This window comes from Pipistrellus kuhlii, unplaced genomic scaffold (assembly GCF_014108245.1).
Source record: "Pipistrellus kuhlii isolate mPipKuh1 unplaced genomic scaffold, mPipKuh1.p scaffold_m20_p_10, whole genome shotgun sequence".
In the NCBI taxonomy this organism is placed as follows: domain Eukaryota; kingdom Metazoa; phylum Chordata; class Mammalia; order Chiroptera; family Vespertilionidae; genus Pipistrellus; species Pipistrellus kuhlii.
In genome coordinates this window covers 1,099,916-1,117,035 of record NW_023425405.1, presented here as the reverse complement: position 1 = coordinate 1,117,035, position 17,120 = coordinate 1,099,916, and the positions used below count along the sequence as shown (strand labels likewise).

Here is a 17,120-nt window from a genome sequence, read left to right as displayed (position 1 = left end):
AGCTGATCTATTTTCTAACTTTCTATCCCTCTCTCTTCCTCTCTGTAAAAAATCAATAAAATATATTTAAAAAATAAAAAAATAAAGAAACAAAGAGTCACAGAGGTTAAATAACTCTCACAGAGATTATCGTCTTTCAATATCTGTTCTGTAATTTTTTCTCATGGAAATAAAATCTTCATTTTCCAGGTGGTTTTATGACAATAAAAAACAAAGACTTCATTTTTTTTCCAAGATCTTACCTAGGTGAAAAAACAAAGCCACTGCAATGGCAAGGGCTGAGCCCCTTGCATGAATTTTGTGCATTGGGCCTCTAGTTTTAAATACTTGAGGAAAACATAATGAAGTCTTACTTTATGGGACCTAAAAATATGTCAACATATTACATAATATTACAACAAACTCCAGGAGACTGTCTTACTACTGCTATTTCATCAGAACTTTGTGTAATTAAGTTTGAATAAATAATCTATTGTTAACAGTGTTTTTGTCATCAAAATTGACCTTGCATACAAAAGTGCTGTAGACTATGAATAACTATTTTTTCTAGATCATTCTGTTGAAGATTGCTAAATGTCAAATGAAAAGAAAGTTTTAGCACTGATTTAATTGTTGCCTAAAACTAAAATGTGTACCAAGAAAAGAGTATATAGACTTTGCCTAGCATATACTAGCATTGTGAATTCAATAACTTATAATTTTCTGAAAAACAAACAAACAAACAAGCAAAACAGAAAGAAGAGGAAGGAAAGAAAGCCGGAAACAGCACTGGGCTGCAGGTTTATGTTTGTCCAAGAAAGCAGGGTAATGATTGAAGAGCATTCCCTTCGGAGTTGTTTGTTTTTTGTCACAAGCCACTCTGTCATGGTTGGCATTTGTCCACAGGTTGTGTTGAGTTTTGATTCTCCACTTCTGAAAACATATGTCCCTTATAACAAATACAGTTTATCTGAATGTATTTATTTTACGTCTTAAAGTAATCCTTATTTCTTTTTAAGAAATTCTTATTTCTTTTTATTACTTTTATGGTAGTAGATATTTACAATATTATCTTTCTTTAACTACCTTAAAATAGAAGTACTAAGTGAATAAGGAATATATGTCTTTAAAACACTCTTTAGTTTTGCATCTAAAACAACTTCATAAGAACAATTCTAGAATAGAAAATTTCAAGCTTGTCTTTCAGATTGACTATAAAGATAACCTACAATTCTTTTCAAGCAATCTGAGACAGTTAATCCAGAGTAAATCATTTAACTAAAATCAAAACCATCTCCAAAAATTTAATTTCTTTGGCTAAAAATCTGTTTACATTTAAGACAAAATTGTCATTGTGCATAGGTACCAACAAATATGTACATTAATTAGACATAAAGCTATGAAAATGAAATTAGTGAAAGTAAAGGAACTTAAAATATTTAAAAGAACCACATAAAGTATTGTTATTTACAAAACATGTCTTTTGAATTATAGAAAAATAGTCTAACAAAAATCCAAACTTGTTATTAACTATTTCAAACACAAAGGAACTCTGTTACTGAATTTGGGCCTTCTGTGCTACTGTCCTGATTCGCTGAGTCTAGTTGGAAGGCCCAGGACCCTGGCTTTCTACGTTATGGTAAATTGCTAAGGCCTGACAACAAGCAGCACTTTGCCAGGCTCAGAAAGCACGTTGATATGCTAATGATCCATAATGAAGCCACCAGACATCAATTACATGAATGAGACCAGGAACAGGGCCAAACCAGGTACACTCTGCTAATTTGTTCATCTCTGTTGGCCAAAAGCCAACAGCACGACAAGTGAGTGCCCCAAAAGCCATGGGGCATGGCTCCTTCCCTTCAGGAGAGGATTGGACATTGCATACCCCTGTGATCTCTGTCTGTCTAAGGACCCCTTAGTGAACCATACAAGCACACCTAATGAGGATACATCTGGTGTGCTTGTACAAGGTAATAAAGAAAAGTTAAAAGTAGAAAAACAATAGGAGATGGACAAAACTTAATCAAATCTCTAAAGCACAAAGCAGCTATAACACAAAAGACGATTTCGTTCTTTTCCAATATTTTGAATTTTGAACAAGTACAACTCAATATCGTTAATAAAATTAGTGCAGTTGGGTTTAATATGAGCATTAAGTACTTTTTCTGTATTCACAGCATGTATTTTTATTTGTAATAAACTGACACTCTCAAGCCAAAATATTTTCCATGTGGACACACTTTTACATTTTATATTAAAAATTTTTATTAAAATTTATATTAAAATGAACAGATAAATGTAACTTCTTGAATATAACTTTTGGACAAATGTAAAACTATTAATGAATAGTACATACATATAGAACAGAAGCAATTAACAAGGTTATAAAATAAATATGTAATAAGTACAATACAATTTAACGCTTTGTACAATACCAGTTGATGGGGTTAAAACAAAAGGATATAAAATGTCTACATACTATAATCATAAGGGTAAAAACTCTAGAGTTTTGGATATAATAAGTTACTAATAAAATAATTTGTTGGTAATTTTTGGCTATTATGGCCATCATTATGGATAGAGACACTACATGAAGCATCATGCCACTTATTAATGCCTCAGTGTCCTTTTTTTTAGCCATCCCAAACCAGCCCAGCTTACTCTGAGCAGAGCGGGGAAAGCAAGAAGATGCTGGTGGAAACAGTTTCAGCTTCCAGTGCTGCAAAAATAGTCAGTATATGGGCAAACTGAAGTACTGAGGACCTAACAACAAGAGATCCACAGACCAGGTAAGTATCAGGTAGGCAGTCTGCTTTACAAGAGTCAGGAATTTAGAAAAGGAGAGTAGTTAAAGTTTACAAAGTCAAGAGAACAGAAATTCTCACATCCCTAATCATTCTTTGGTTTATTTTTATTTTCTTTTATTAAATTTTCTTTTATTATTTATTGGGGTGACTTTAGTTAATAAGATCATGTAGGTTTTCAGAGTACATTTCAATAATACTTGATTTGTATATCGCACTGTGTGCCCACCACCCAAAGTCAGATCATCTTCAGTCACCAATTATTTGCCCTTCTTTTTCCTTTACTAGTCTCCAACCTCTTCCCTCTGGTAACCACCATACGGTTATTGTTTGGGTCTATCGGTTTCAGTTTTATATCCCATATATGACTGAAATCATATAGCTCTTAAGTTTTTCTTACTTATTTAAAATAGCATAATGTTCTCAAGGCCCATCCATGTTGTCATACATGGCAGCATTTCATCTCATCTTATGGCTGAGTAGTATTCCATAGTGTATATGTATCATATCTTTTTTTTATTTCATTCTCTAACAAAGAACATGGCTGTCTCCATGTCTTGGCCACTGTGAATTATGCTGCAATGGACACAGAGGTGCATATACCTTTGCAAATAAATGTTTTGGAGTTTTTCACGTAGATACCCGGAAGAAGGATTACTGGGTCACGTTGTCACTCTATTCCTAACTTTTTGAGGAACCGCCATCCTGTATTCCATAGCAACTGTGCTAGCTTACATTGCCAGCAGCGTGGAGTGAGGGACTTCACTCACTATCAGGGCAATGCAAATCAAAACTACAAGGAGCCACCACCTCACACCTGTTAGACCGACAGGAAGTGCTGGAGAGGTGGGGGAGTAAATGGCTTATTTTTCCGTTTCAGCTTTCAGACCCAACTCTTGTTAATGCTCTTCTGACTTCAACCTTATCACTCCTCAGCGATGCGGCTGCTGATCAACATCAGCACCACCACCCGGTACTCCAACTCACCTTGCTTTCCGGGACATCTTTTGCAGGATCGTGTTTCTATGTGTTAGTTGCCCTCTCTCTCAACACATAAATTTATGTTTATGGCAATTCCAGGTCTCTAGTGCTTTCACAGGGTGATTTTTTTAAAAAAAAAAGAAACTTAGTTATTAGACTGCTGTATTCAATTAAGTCATTTCATAGGAGCCTCTTCAGTGTAGTAGATTAAGTAGTATTTTGATTGCATGCTTGTTAAAGGAGGAGTGGCCTCATATAGGATTATACTGTGTAGTGCTTAAGAGTATAACATGTGGCAGGAGACAGTCTGCATTTGAACCTCAGGTTTACCACCAACTAGTTATGAATCTTGTGCACATAAATTAACCTCTTTGTGCCTCAGACAATATTACTGTCTACCTAAAAGAACTGTTAGAAGAATGCTATTTAAAAATGTTTATAAAGCATTTAGTATATTGTCCAGCCATGGTACATACCACCTCTATGTTAGAGGTTGGTGGTAGATGTGGTGTCCTTTATAACCAGGAAATCTGCTTCAGATGCAATGCACAGGCTTGTTGGCATATGAATAACCCTTCCACCTGGGCAAGGAGCACCGATGCCACAATCCCCTACACACCCATCCTTTGCTCTGGCCCATTAAAGATGGTAACATTTTTGGCGACCCCTCCTTTTGTGAGATTAAATCGGGTTCCCCACCTCTTAAAAATAGATTGGCCTTATTGACTTGCCAGACAAATAGAATATGTCAGAAGTAATGTTCTTGCACTTCTGAGGCTAGATTATAGCTTTGTAGTTCCCACTTGTTGTCAAGCTGTGAAGAAGCCCAAGCATTAAAAGGAACCAAAGCATTCAGCTGACAGCCCTGGCTGAATTCCAAGCCAGCAGCCAGAACCAACTTGCCGGCCTTGGAGTGAACTATCTTAAGTGGCTTGATCCTGCATGTTCAATCTAGCGGCCCCCACCAAAGCTACCCAAAGTAGACACCAGCTTTCCAGATGAGCCCTGCTAAAACTGTACTGTGTAAGTAAAACAAGTGATTGTTGTTATTTTAAGCTACTAAGTTTCTGGATGGTTTGTTACACAGCGATAGATAACTGAAACATTTATTAGAGCAATCTAGTAAGCCACAATATCAAAGTTCTGCTTATTGGTGCATAATTTACTTTGGCACAGTGCTACCCGGACAACTGTTGATGCTATGCAGGTACCTGTCCACTAGCCACCAAGTTAGATCTGCTGACAAGTTTGCTCAGGACTCCTTATGAATAATCTTAGAGACTAAAGTTTTCTTAAAATGATAGAGGGGATTTTATACTCACTCTTCTGTCCTTCTTCAAGATCAGAGCCATGGCTGAGGCTCTCACTATCATATGAATGGACTTCAAAACTGGGCCTGCATATTAGCTATTCTTCACAGTGATTAGAAACGATCTAAAATTATCTATATTCTCAAAATGGCACTCTCATTTACATCATGGATTTTAAGTATGGAGAAATTTGTTTAGTTTCAAAAAGAAAGTCATATATATTATATTTTAAAGTAGGGTTACCAGTTTGTGTTCTCCATGTTGTACCCAATTTTGTTATCAAAGTCTATACTCAATGAAGCACTGTCTAATGTATGTAATTTAGTCCAATTAGAAATGTATACTGTGCTTTTAACAATATATCCAAGAGGAGAGCAAAAAATAGCAGTGAAGTAGATGGAAGCTACATTCACTTCCTACCAGGACCAAACTGGAATTATAGCTAAATTATAGAACGATCATCATGGCTAACCAAATGAAGATTAGCTAAAGAGAAGCCTTATAACCAAGAACTGAAAGAAGAGGCCACATAGAGACTGCTCCAAACAGGTTGCCAAAGGCAGTCACAGGCCACATCGTATGTGGCCTGCACCAGAGTGACTCCCAGGAGGTCCAGAACCAATGCATCAGTGGCCAGCGTCAGACAACATCAGAGCAGGATCCAATAAACTCCACAACTGGCATCTTCAAGGAGAAACCTTGCAGATACTAAACCCCAATGAGGCAAATTTTGCTTCATGTGATCAGCACCTCCACAACAGCTCACCCCTCATGGTCAGGGTTGAGCCTCAGAGTCAGCCACCCTTAGGGCACATCCCACAGACCAATGACCCAATGGCATTCAAAACTCATAACAGAAGGGCCCACATAACCCACACAAGGAACATTCTTGGAGCATGCAGCTCAAGTGACAAAGAAAACTGTACCACTGGACCCCACAGGACACCTACTACATAAGGCCACAAAGAATGACAGTCATAGCAGATCTATGTCATACATAGAAACAAACACAAAGATGCATCCAAAATGAGAAGACAATTATAAAAAAAAGGCCCCAAATGAAAGAACAGCAGACATTTCTAGGTAAAAAGCTAAATGAAATGGAGGCAAGTAATTTATCAGATATAGAATTCAAGGTAGTGGATCTATGGATGCACAACAGCATAAAGAAGGACATAGAAACCAAAAGAAAGGATCAGTCATAAATGAAGAATACAATACCTGAAATGAAGAAAACTCTGGAAGGAATAAACAGTAGATTAGATGAAGCAGAGGATCAAATCAGTGATTTGGAAGAAAAGATAGAAAAAACTCCCAGTAAAGCAACAAAAAGAAAAAATAATTAAAAAATAATGATAACTTAAGGGAAATTTGGGACAACATGAAGTGTAACAACTTATAAGCCTATATTCATAACCCATGGATATAAACAATAGTGGGTTGAAGGCCTGGGGAGGGGATGAGAAAGAGAAGGGAGGGGGTCAACGGGGAAAAATAGGGACATCTATAATAATTTCAACAATAAAGAGAATTTTTAAAAAATTAAAAAATAAATCTCCTCTGATCATAATGGTATGAAACTAGAAATTAATTATAAGAGGAACATTGTAAAGTACAACAAAGCCATGGAGGCTAAATAACAAGTTACTAAATAATGAATGAGTTACCAATGACATCAGAGAAGAATCCAAATATACCTTGAAACAGATTAAATGAAAGCACAACAACCCAAAACCTATGGGACATGGTGAAAGCAATCCTTCAAAGCTTTATAAGTAGAAAATTCATAGCATTACAGAACTATCTGAGAAAAAAAATCAATCTCAACTAAAAAATCTAAGTTTATCCTTAAAGGAACTTCAAAAATAAAATAAAGAAAGCCCAAAGTGGGTAGAAGGAAAGAAATAATAAAGATAGAGCAGAAATAAAATATAGTCTAAAAAAATACAAATATCATTGAAATGAACAGCTGTGTTTTTTTTATTTTTTAAATATATTTTACTGATTTTGTACAGAGAGGAAGGGAGAGAGATAGAGAGTTAGAAATGTTGATGAGAGAGAGTCATCGATCAGCTGCCTCTTGCACACCCCCTACTGGGGATATGCCTGCAACCAAGGTACATGCCCTTGACCGGAATCGAACCCGGGACCCTTCAGTCCCCAAGTCGACTCTCTATCCATTGAGCCAAACCAGTCTCGGCCTGTGTTGTTTTTTTTTTTAAAGATAAACAAAATTGACAAATCTTTAACTGATGTATAAAGAAAAAATGAGAGAAGAACCAAATCAATAAAATGGGAAATGAAAAAAAGGAGAAATAAAATTGACATCAAAGAAACACAAAAGAATGTAAGACTATATTATGAACAACTATTTGCCAACAATTTGAACAATCTGGAAAAAAATGGATAAATTCCAAGAAACATAAATATTCCAAAACTGAATCAGAAAGAATCAGATAATCTGAATAGACAGATTGCAGCTAATAAAATTGAAGCAGTAATCAAACCTCTCAGCAAACTAAAGTGTTGAACTGGATGGATTCACAGGTCAATTTTACCATATATTCAAAGAAGTAGCTCCTTTCTGTAAACTATAGCTAAAATATTTAAGAGAAGGGAATACTTCCAAGCTCATTTTACTGGGCCAGCATTATTCTAATTCCCAAACCAGATAAAGACACTACAAAGAAACTTAATTATAGGCCAATATCCCTGATGAAAACCTTCAATAAAATACTAGCAAACCAGATCTAGCAATGCATTAAAAGATCATACGCCATGATCAAGTGGGATTTATTCTGGGGATGCAAGGTTGAAACAATATCCACAAATCAATAAACGTGATACATCACATAAACAAAATGAAATATAAAAACCACATGTTCATATCAATAAATGCAGAAAATATATTTGATAAAATCCAGCACCCATTTATGGTAGGGATCTCTCAGTGAAGTGGGAATAAAGGGAGCATATCTCAATGTAATGAAGGCCATAAATGACAAACCCACAGCCAACATCACACTCAATGGGCAAAAACTAAAAGCATTTCCCTTAAGATCAAGCACAAGACAGGGGTGTCCACTTTCTCTGCCCTTAATCAACATAGGATTGGAATTCCCAGCCATGGCAATCAGACAAGAAGAAGAAATAAAAGCCATCCAAATTGGGAAGGAGGAAGTAAAACTGTCATTATTGGCAGATGATCTCAGAGTTCCCATCTGCTCCCTCCAACTCCACTTCACTAGCCCTGCCTGTGGTGCTTGGTCCTGCCTCTGACTCAATGCCTGATTCCAACATGGGGTGTGGGGAGGACCCTGTCTGATGTGGAAGAGGTGAAGTGTGATGGGAGAAGCTTCCACCACTGCTGCTTTCTGTGATTGGTTTGCAGGAAAACATTAGATAGCACAACAGTGGCGATTTATGATGAACAGTTCTACTGCATATCCCGCTATGGAAAGAAGTATGGGCCAAAAGACTTTGGTTACAGCCAGAGTGCTGGCATGCACCACATGGACCATAGCCTGAGGCTGGGCATCAAGCCAGAGACTGTTTAAACTCCCAGGCCTACAACAAATCCAAGCACATCTGAACTGACTCAAAAATACAGAGGTTCTGAGAAGAGTTCCAGATGTGGGGATTCCATGCATGCTGCTATGAACATAACTGGGGCAGGAAATCCCTGGCACAAAAACTGATCCCAGTGTGCCAAGTGTGGAAAGAATCTCAAATCAATAACTTTGACTGAGAAAGAAGGTGACATATATTTTAAAGGATGCTATGCAAAGAACTGTGGGTCCCAGGTATTTGGCTATGGCTCAGTAAATGTATAAACCTAGAACTGAGATTTCACACTGAGAATCTAAACAAAAGTCTAAGCAACCATTATGATGGAACACTAGAACGAATGGTCACTGTCACACAGACTGACCACCAGGGGGTAGATGCCCAACACATGAGCTGCCTTCAGCCCACAGGCCCCAGTCACTGATGGGGCCTGCTGGTCAACCTTCTAGACCCTCCCCCTGGCTGGCAGGTCCTGATGGCCCCATGGAGGCCAGGCCCTGAGCTGGGATGGAGAATCAGAGGTGGAGGCAGTGAGTGAGACATGAGGGAAAGAGGAGTTGGGGAGATGGGGAGGCAGGGAACCTGATTGTCCCTGATTGCTGGCCAGGTCTAAGGACCCCACCCATGCATGAATTTCCTGCACTGGGCCTCAAGTCTCTACATAATCTAGGCACAAATAATCTAGCACTAAACTACAGTGAAATTCTACCAGAAAACTAGTAGATCTAATAACTAAATTTAGCAAAATAGCTAGATAGAAAATTGTTATTCAGAAATCTATGCCATTTTTTTGTACACCAACTAGTGACCAGGTACATGGGTTCAGCACATTGAAAGGGAATTAATTAGAAGGTGGCCGGCAGGGAGGGACTGGGAAAGACAGGCTAGACACGCCCTGTTGCCAACCTTCAGCAGTCCCTCCCTGGCTGGCAGCGCCTGGGGTGGTGCCATGGCTCAAAGGGCATCTGTAGAGTGAGTAGGGTCTCTTCGGCAGGTGGGGTCCCTTGGCCTGGCCTGTAGGGATCGGGCTGAAACCGATTCTTCAACATCCCCCGAAGAGTGAGCACTCTGCAAAGTTGCTGTCCTACAGAGTGTGGAATGCAAATACAAGGGTGCCATGAACTAGATTTGGGGCTGACAGTACCCCAGCAACAACATAACCCATGGCTGAAGGTGGAATTGAGTGGCCCCATGAGGAATAGGGTTCCTTCCTCTCTGGTTTTGGAATACATCACCCAAGAACCAACACTGTAGCTCAGCAGCTCATGCATTGAGTGTCTGCCCTCTGGTGGTCAGTGCATGTCATAGCAACTGGTCACACGGTGGGACACTTAGCATATTAGCCTTATATGTATGTAGATAATGAGTTATCAGAGAGGGAAACTAAGAAAACAATCCCATTCATAGTTGCTTCAAACAAATAAAATACCTAGGAATAAATTTAACCAAAAATGTAAATGAGCTATATTCAAAAAAAACTATAAGATATTGAAAAAGATACAAATAAGTGGAAGCATGTACTTGTGCCGAGCCAGCTGAACCAGGCTCAATGAGCCTGAGGGGGTGAGGGGGTGAAGGATTGAAAAAAGACAGATAAGAGAAAAAAGCTGGGTCTGGGTGGGACACTGTCCTCTCTGATGGAGAGGCTGTGGCACAGCCTATATGCTGTCTCTTTATTTTATAGCCAGATTCCATGAAGCAAAGTAAGGGCAAGGTTGCAACGTTCTCATGGGTTTCGATCCAACTCAATTACTTGACCCTAACTCTATCAAGCCCGCATCACTCTGACACATTACTAGGGGTGTCGAACTCAATCAGAGAAGGGGCCAAAATCTAAAATCCAGCCTAAATCGCGGGCCGAATGGTTTACTGAACAGTCATAAACTGTCATTGTGATGGAAATGCAGCGGAGTGCAGTGATGACAGCACAGTGCGGGCCACATTGCAAGGCCTGGCGGGACGGATTTGGCCCATGGGCCTTGTGTTTGACACATGTGCCGGTTAGACCATGTGTTCGGACTATAGGTCCAAGCTTACAACTATAGCTATTGGCTATAATTGTGCTGGGAGGGCTTTGCCCTCCAGGCTGGGATTTGCACATGGCCATAAGAGGACCGTGCCCTCTCATTAGACTGAGTCTTGAACCTGTCCAAACACTGTAGCCGCTCTCCACATATACCATGTTCATGGATAGGAAGAATTAGTGTCATTAAAATGTCCATGAATCCAAAGCAATCTATAGATTTAATGCAATTCCTATCAAGAAACTGATGTGGTACTCCACAGACCTAGAACAAAATATCCCAATAAAAATTTTAATATAATTTTATTTATTTCAAAGAGGAAGGGAGAGAGTTAGAGAGATAAAAACATCAGTGATGAGATAGAATCATTGATTGGCTGCATCCTGCACACCCCCATAGTGGAGATCCAACCTACAACCTGGGCATGTGTCCTGATTGGGAATCGAACCCTGACTTTCTGATTTATAGATCGACACTCAAGCACTGATCATAGCGGCTATGATTTGGAATATTTGGGCAATATTCCAAAATTTTAAATGGAACAAAAAAAGACCTCAAATAGCAACAGCAATCTTCAGAAAGAAACACAAAGATGGGGAAATCAGGCTACTTTATATCAAATTATACTATATAGCTACTGTATTCAAAACAACATGGTAGTGGCAAAAAACGGTCATACAGATAAATGAACAGAACAGAGAGCCCAGAAATAAACCCATGCCTTTATAATAACTTAATATTTTACAAAGGAGGCAGAGCATATAATGGGCAAAGATAGTCTATTCAATAAGTGGACAGATACATGTCAAAAAAAATGAAATTAGACCACCTTTGTACACCATACACAAGAATAAACTCAAAATGGATTAAAGATTCAAATGTTAAATTTGAAACCATATAAATCCTAGGAGAAAACATAGGCAATAAAAGCTCAGACATTTCTCATAGCAATTTCCCCCCACTATATCATCTCAGGCAAGGAAATCAAAAGAAGAAAAGAAACAACATCAAACTAAAAAGTATTTTCACAGCAAAGGAAGCCATCAGCCCAATGAAAAGAAACACACTGAATGGGATGATATATATCTGATGAAGGGTTAATATTCAAAATTTATAAAAAACTTATACAATTAAACACCAAAAATCAAACAATCCAATTAAAAAATGAGCAAAGGATCTGGATAGACACTTCTCCAAACAGTACATATAGATTAACAAGAGACATTATGAAAATATGCTCAATGTTACTAATCATCAGAGAAATGCAAATTAAAACCATCTTGAGATATTCTTCATACCTGCTAGAATGGCTATGATCAATAAATCAACAAACAACAAAAGTGGGCAAGGATGTGGAGAAAAGGGAACCCTCATGCACTGATGGTGGGAATGCAGACTGGTGCAGCCACTGTGGAAAACAGTATGGATTTTCCTCAAAAATTTAAAAATGGAACTGCCTTATGTCCCAGATATCACATTTCTGGGAATTTATCTTAAGATTCCGAAACAGTGATTAAAAAGGATATATGCATCCCTCTGTTCATTGCAGCATTACTTACAATAGGCAAAACTGGGACGCAGCCCAAGTGTTCATCAGTGGACGAGTGGATAATATCTGTGGTACACAATGGAATACTATTTAAGCTATAAAAAGGAAGAAATCTTCACCGTTTCCACAGAATGGATGGATCTGGAGAGTATTATGCTAAGTAAAATAAGCCAGTCAGAGAAAGACAAATACCACCTGATTTCATTCATATGTGGAATCTAATGAACAGGAAGAACTAACAAATAAAATACAGACATAGATAGAGGACAGGCTGACAGCTGGTAGTCAGAGCTGGGGGTTTGGGGACTGGGTTGGGGAAGATAGAGAGATCGAGCAAAATAGCAGAAAGAGAAATGTATACTTTAAATGAATTAGGTTCATAAGTCACTTCAGACTAGTGAGCGTATCAATTGCAATTAAGATAATAATTAAAAATTAAAGAAAATAATTAGCATGCCTTTTAAATTTCAAAATCAGACAGCTGTTTTATTAACAGTTATAAAAACTGGAATAGTATTTGCCCTTAGGCAGAAACAATGTGTCTATTTCACTAATTTCAGTGTGATGCTTAATTAAAAAATAAAAAACAAAAAACAGCACAACAGATATTTTGCAATGCACACCGCCAAACCACAGAAATTTAATTTCCACTAGATCTATATAAAAATTTACATACATAATGCATGTATTTATATAAATAGCAGTTGTATTTAGTCATCCTTCTTAGAGATACTTGTTTTCAGGTATTCCGCAATTTTTGAAGGGAAATACTGGATGTAGAATAATGGAATTGCAAAGTATTGTTAATGCATCAGTGAAGATCAGAAAATAGGCAGATGTCAACCATATCAAGACTATGATGATGCAGAAATGTAACTGTATGTATTCTAAAGCACTAATTTTAAGATTCTATATGTTTTCTAATTGATAGCTCTATTAATAAGCTTGGAATATTCAGTAACTTGTTAATACTTATACTGACCCAGGCTGATATATTCCTGGAAGCAAAGGAATCAGATTGGAGGGGCCACCACAATCTGGCTGAGTAAATTATATGTTTATTTATTTAATCTATTTATTTATGGCTTTATAAGTCTTTATTGTTGAAAATATTACATATGTCCCCCCTTTAAAGCTAGGGTTTTTAGAAGTCTCACACAGGTGTGCTAAAGAGCAAATTGAGTCTAATAAAGAGGGAATCTAATAAAGAGGAAATATGCTATCTAATAAAGAGGGAATATGCAAACTGATCATCACACCATCACAAAGATGGCAGTACTCACAGCAGAGTTGGGGTTTCCATAACACAAGATGGCTTCAAGCCCAGCGTGAGGCTGAGTTTCTGTAAGGAACCTTAACCAGCAATCAGCAGAGACCTGAGGCTGCATGGCCCTGGGCTGGGGCAGGGTACTTGAGGCTGTGGCCCCTGCCCAGTGAGGTTTGATAAGGGTGGGGCTGGCTGGGTCTGAATCTTGCCCAATGGGGGTGGGGTCAGTGGGTCTGAGTCCTACTTGATTTTGAGGAGCTGAAGGTGGGCAGGGACTTGACTCTGGGTCCTGCGGCATGCACCAGACTCTGACAGGAGGAAGATTTTCATATACATTTTACTAATTTTCTTTCATCTCTGACACTTCTATTAAAGAGAGAGGGCAAATAGCAATATTAAAATATTTCCTCTAATTAATCCTCTTTTAATGTGCAAGAATTTTGTGCAATGGGCCACTAGTATGAGATATTTAAAAACAATTAAAGTTCAATACCTTTTAGAACGGGCCTATAATCTATCTGTTTTTATCACTTCCTAATTTATTGGCAATAGCATATTTTATTCATTTGTGTGATTAGCTTGGCTTTCAAAAGCATATGAGTTTAAAAGTTTTGAATTACACTGTAATCCTATTATCTAAAACTATTTGTTTAGACATGATATGGAAGACACATACACACAAAAGCATACACATAAGTTGTAATTTAGCCTGTGCACAAAGTGCATTCTCTACATATTGAAAGAGAGAGAAAAATCAAAATAGTCAAGTGAAATTTGTTGCCCTCTGTTAATAACAGACCTGGTCATTTGAATTCCTTAATAACCAATCTTAACAAAATGCTAATAATGCTCTAAAGGCAGCAGTATAATTCCCTGGAATCAACTAAAATCTAATTTTACTAAAAATAATCTAATAAGAATGAGAGGTAATAATATGTATAACATATCTTAAAAATGGCATCTAAGACAAAACAAAATTACCATTATCTTCATTTAATGATGAAATAATTGTTGCCAGGAAAAGAAAGTAAGCATGTGACAGCTTAAAACTCTGTCAGCTAAAATGAGTAACTATTGATGCTGTGGAATTTTATCTTACACATTCCATTCACATTCCCAAATAACTGGCTAATTCAGATGTGTTGCAAGATTATTAGGGAGATATTCTCTTTGTTTTGATTTGTTTAAAATCAGTGCAATTCATTTTCTCTTTAAATCTAACTATATATTTATATCTATATCTATTTATCTATATGCATGCTTTTTAGTTAAAGGAAAAAAAACAACAGAAAAATAAAAAGAAATTCATATTTTCAGGTTTAGGTGAATTAACGACGCATTGTAAAATAAAAACAATGGGAAAATGTGCCTTTTTAGTACATTCATGATTAGCTATCATTTACTCTGTTTATAGCACACAACTGAGAAACAGCATATTTGTATCCATAGGTATTCTAATGAGATTAGACAAACACCTTTTGAAATAATCCTCAAACAGGTATTACCAAGCCTTACTATTGTTTAGTATCTCCTATCAGAGTCCTTTGGTCACAAATCTGTGGCTAGACACCAAATCCATACAGATTCTAAGAGGACATAAACACCTCAGGGATGAAAACAGATGCCTGGAAAATCTTCCTTGAGCAGGAGTTAACTACTTCTATGGCAGCTCACACACATTTTTCAGCATGGAGTTCCCTTATTTAAACAGGTGAAAGTAATTAGATTTTTAAAAAATATTGTATTGTAAATGTATCCACACTCTGAAAAAAATGCATATTGATGATTGGGAAATCCCTAAAACTCATAAAAATAGGAATTGTGGGAAACACTCATTTTACACATCACCCCATCACCACGAACAACAACAGAACAATAATAACAAAACAATCCTGAAGAATTAAATCTCTCTCTCTCCCTCTCTCTCTCTCTCTCTCTCTCTCTCTCTCTCTCTCTCTCTCTCTCTCTCTCTCTCATTTTTATATGGCACATCAAATAACCACAGAATGTAAATATAGAATTTGTGGTATTTTAAAAAAAATCAGGTATAGGAAGTACTAAGTATTTTCTATAGGAAACTTAGAAAGTACATTAAAAAATAAATCTACATGATGGTTGCTATCAATCGTACTATGCTATAGCTTATTGTAAAAATTAGATTGAAAAAACAAAATCTCTGTAAAGGGCTATTGTCAGACCCTCGCTGTATGAAAATGGTCTTTTAGAGATCTAGGGAGATTAATCTTCTTTAAACAATGAAGTCATTTCAATGTAAAAAATTATACAATGAAAACGGCGGAGCTTTACTCTCTGTAAAGCCAGATAATTATATGTGCCGTGGCTCTCAGCCTTCCTGGTTATCAGGAGCAGTACTCAGTTTTAACATTTATATTTTGTACTTTGTATCAGAATGAGAACTCTGAATAGGCTTAAAAGAGCTGTTTTGAGTCTAATAGGAATTTACAGTGTACATTCCACAATCTACTGGTTATAATACTAAGGTTTGGATAGATGCAGATTAACTAAGCTAAAATAATAACTTTTTGCTCTATAAAATTTACACCACTCTTTAAAAAATGGAATTCACATGATTATGCTAAGGTTGTCTCTTATGAAATGCCTAAGTTGACCAAATAATATATATAGTGCTTTTAAAAGTTAGATTATGTTTTTTAACATTGCAATTTTAAATACACATAATTCAGTTTTGTATGAATGCCTGTGGATAAAAAAAGAAAAAAATTAAAGGTGAATCTTAGCTATGTTCTTACTAATTACATGATAAAGCATGATTTGTTGGGAGTAATTAGCATATGCTAAGTATATGCAAAATAAACTAAGTTTGAAAGCTACTCAACATTAAGTGTTCTTTTTGGAAGTAGTGAATGGCTTAATTTAATTTGTGCTGGTGAGGGCATACAGACTTCCAAATAACAAGACAATGCTAAATTTACTATTTTATCCAAATCATACTAATAAATGCAGAGGAAAGATGTCTTAATGGCACTAGCCAAAGATTATGTGCTTCATTTAATATTTTTCACAGACTGATTTATTTTCATCAAAATAATCAGTGCCTATGCAATTTTTGTCCATGGCCTTAAAAACTAAGTAATACTGTTGCAAATCCAAAATGCCCTAAGAAGCAATGAAATTACATGTGTAAGAACATTAGAATATATGAAAAAAGTAAAATATTTGTAAAATATAGTTATGACATTTTTAACCAATAAATTCTAAAGCAGGAAATTTATAGAAAAGTGAGATTTTTCTGTAAGTAAGAGTAATGACAAACTATATACCTACAATTCAATTGAATATAAACAACCATGTGTTGTACATTAGAGAGGCAATTGCTTGGGGTTATTTTCCTAGCGATGGTGATAAATTTGCACCAATCCATCTACACAGGCTCCCCGAGTTCTCCTTGTCACCAGCTGTGCACATTTGCCGGCCAGCTGGCTGAGGTGAAAGGTATGCCCCAGAGCAAACAGATACCTGCTGGCCTGCACTAGGAAGACCTCTACTTCACCAACAACATGGCTTCCAAGGGCGGTTACTGGTCAGGGATTAAAATAAAGGTATACCTTGCCAGGATGGAAACATTAACTAAAATTATCAATACATCCATAAGAG

At 37.0% G+C, this 17,120-nt stretch overlaps 1 protein-coding gene and 1 pseudogene across 1 annotated transcript in view; one reads left to right on the top strand and one right to left on the bottom strand.

Annotated features, from left to right (window-relative positions):
* Nucleotides 1-17,120, bottom strand: part of FOXP2 (forkhead box P2) — a 493,504-nt gene that overhangs the window by 318,822 nt on the left and 157,562 nt on the right. The gene's annotated exons all lie outside the window — the stretch shown is intronic.
* LOC118714536 lies at nt 6,136-8,910 on the top strand (annotated as a pseudogene).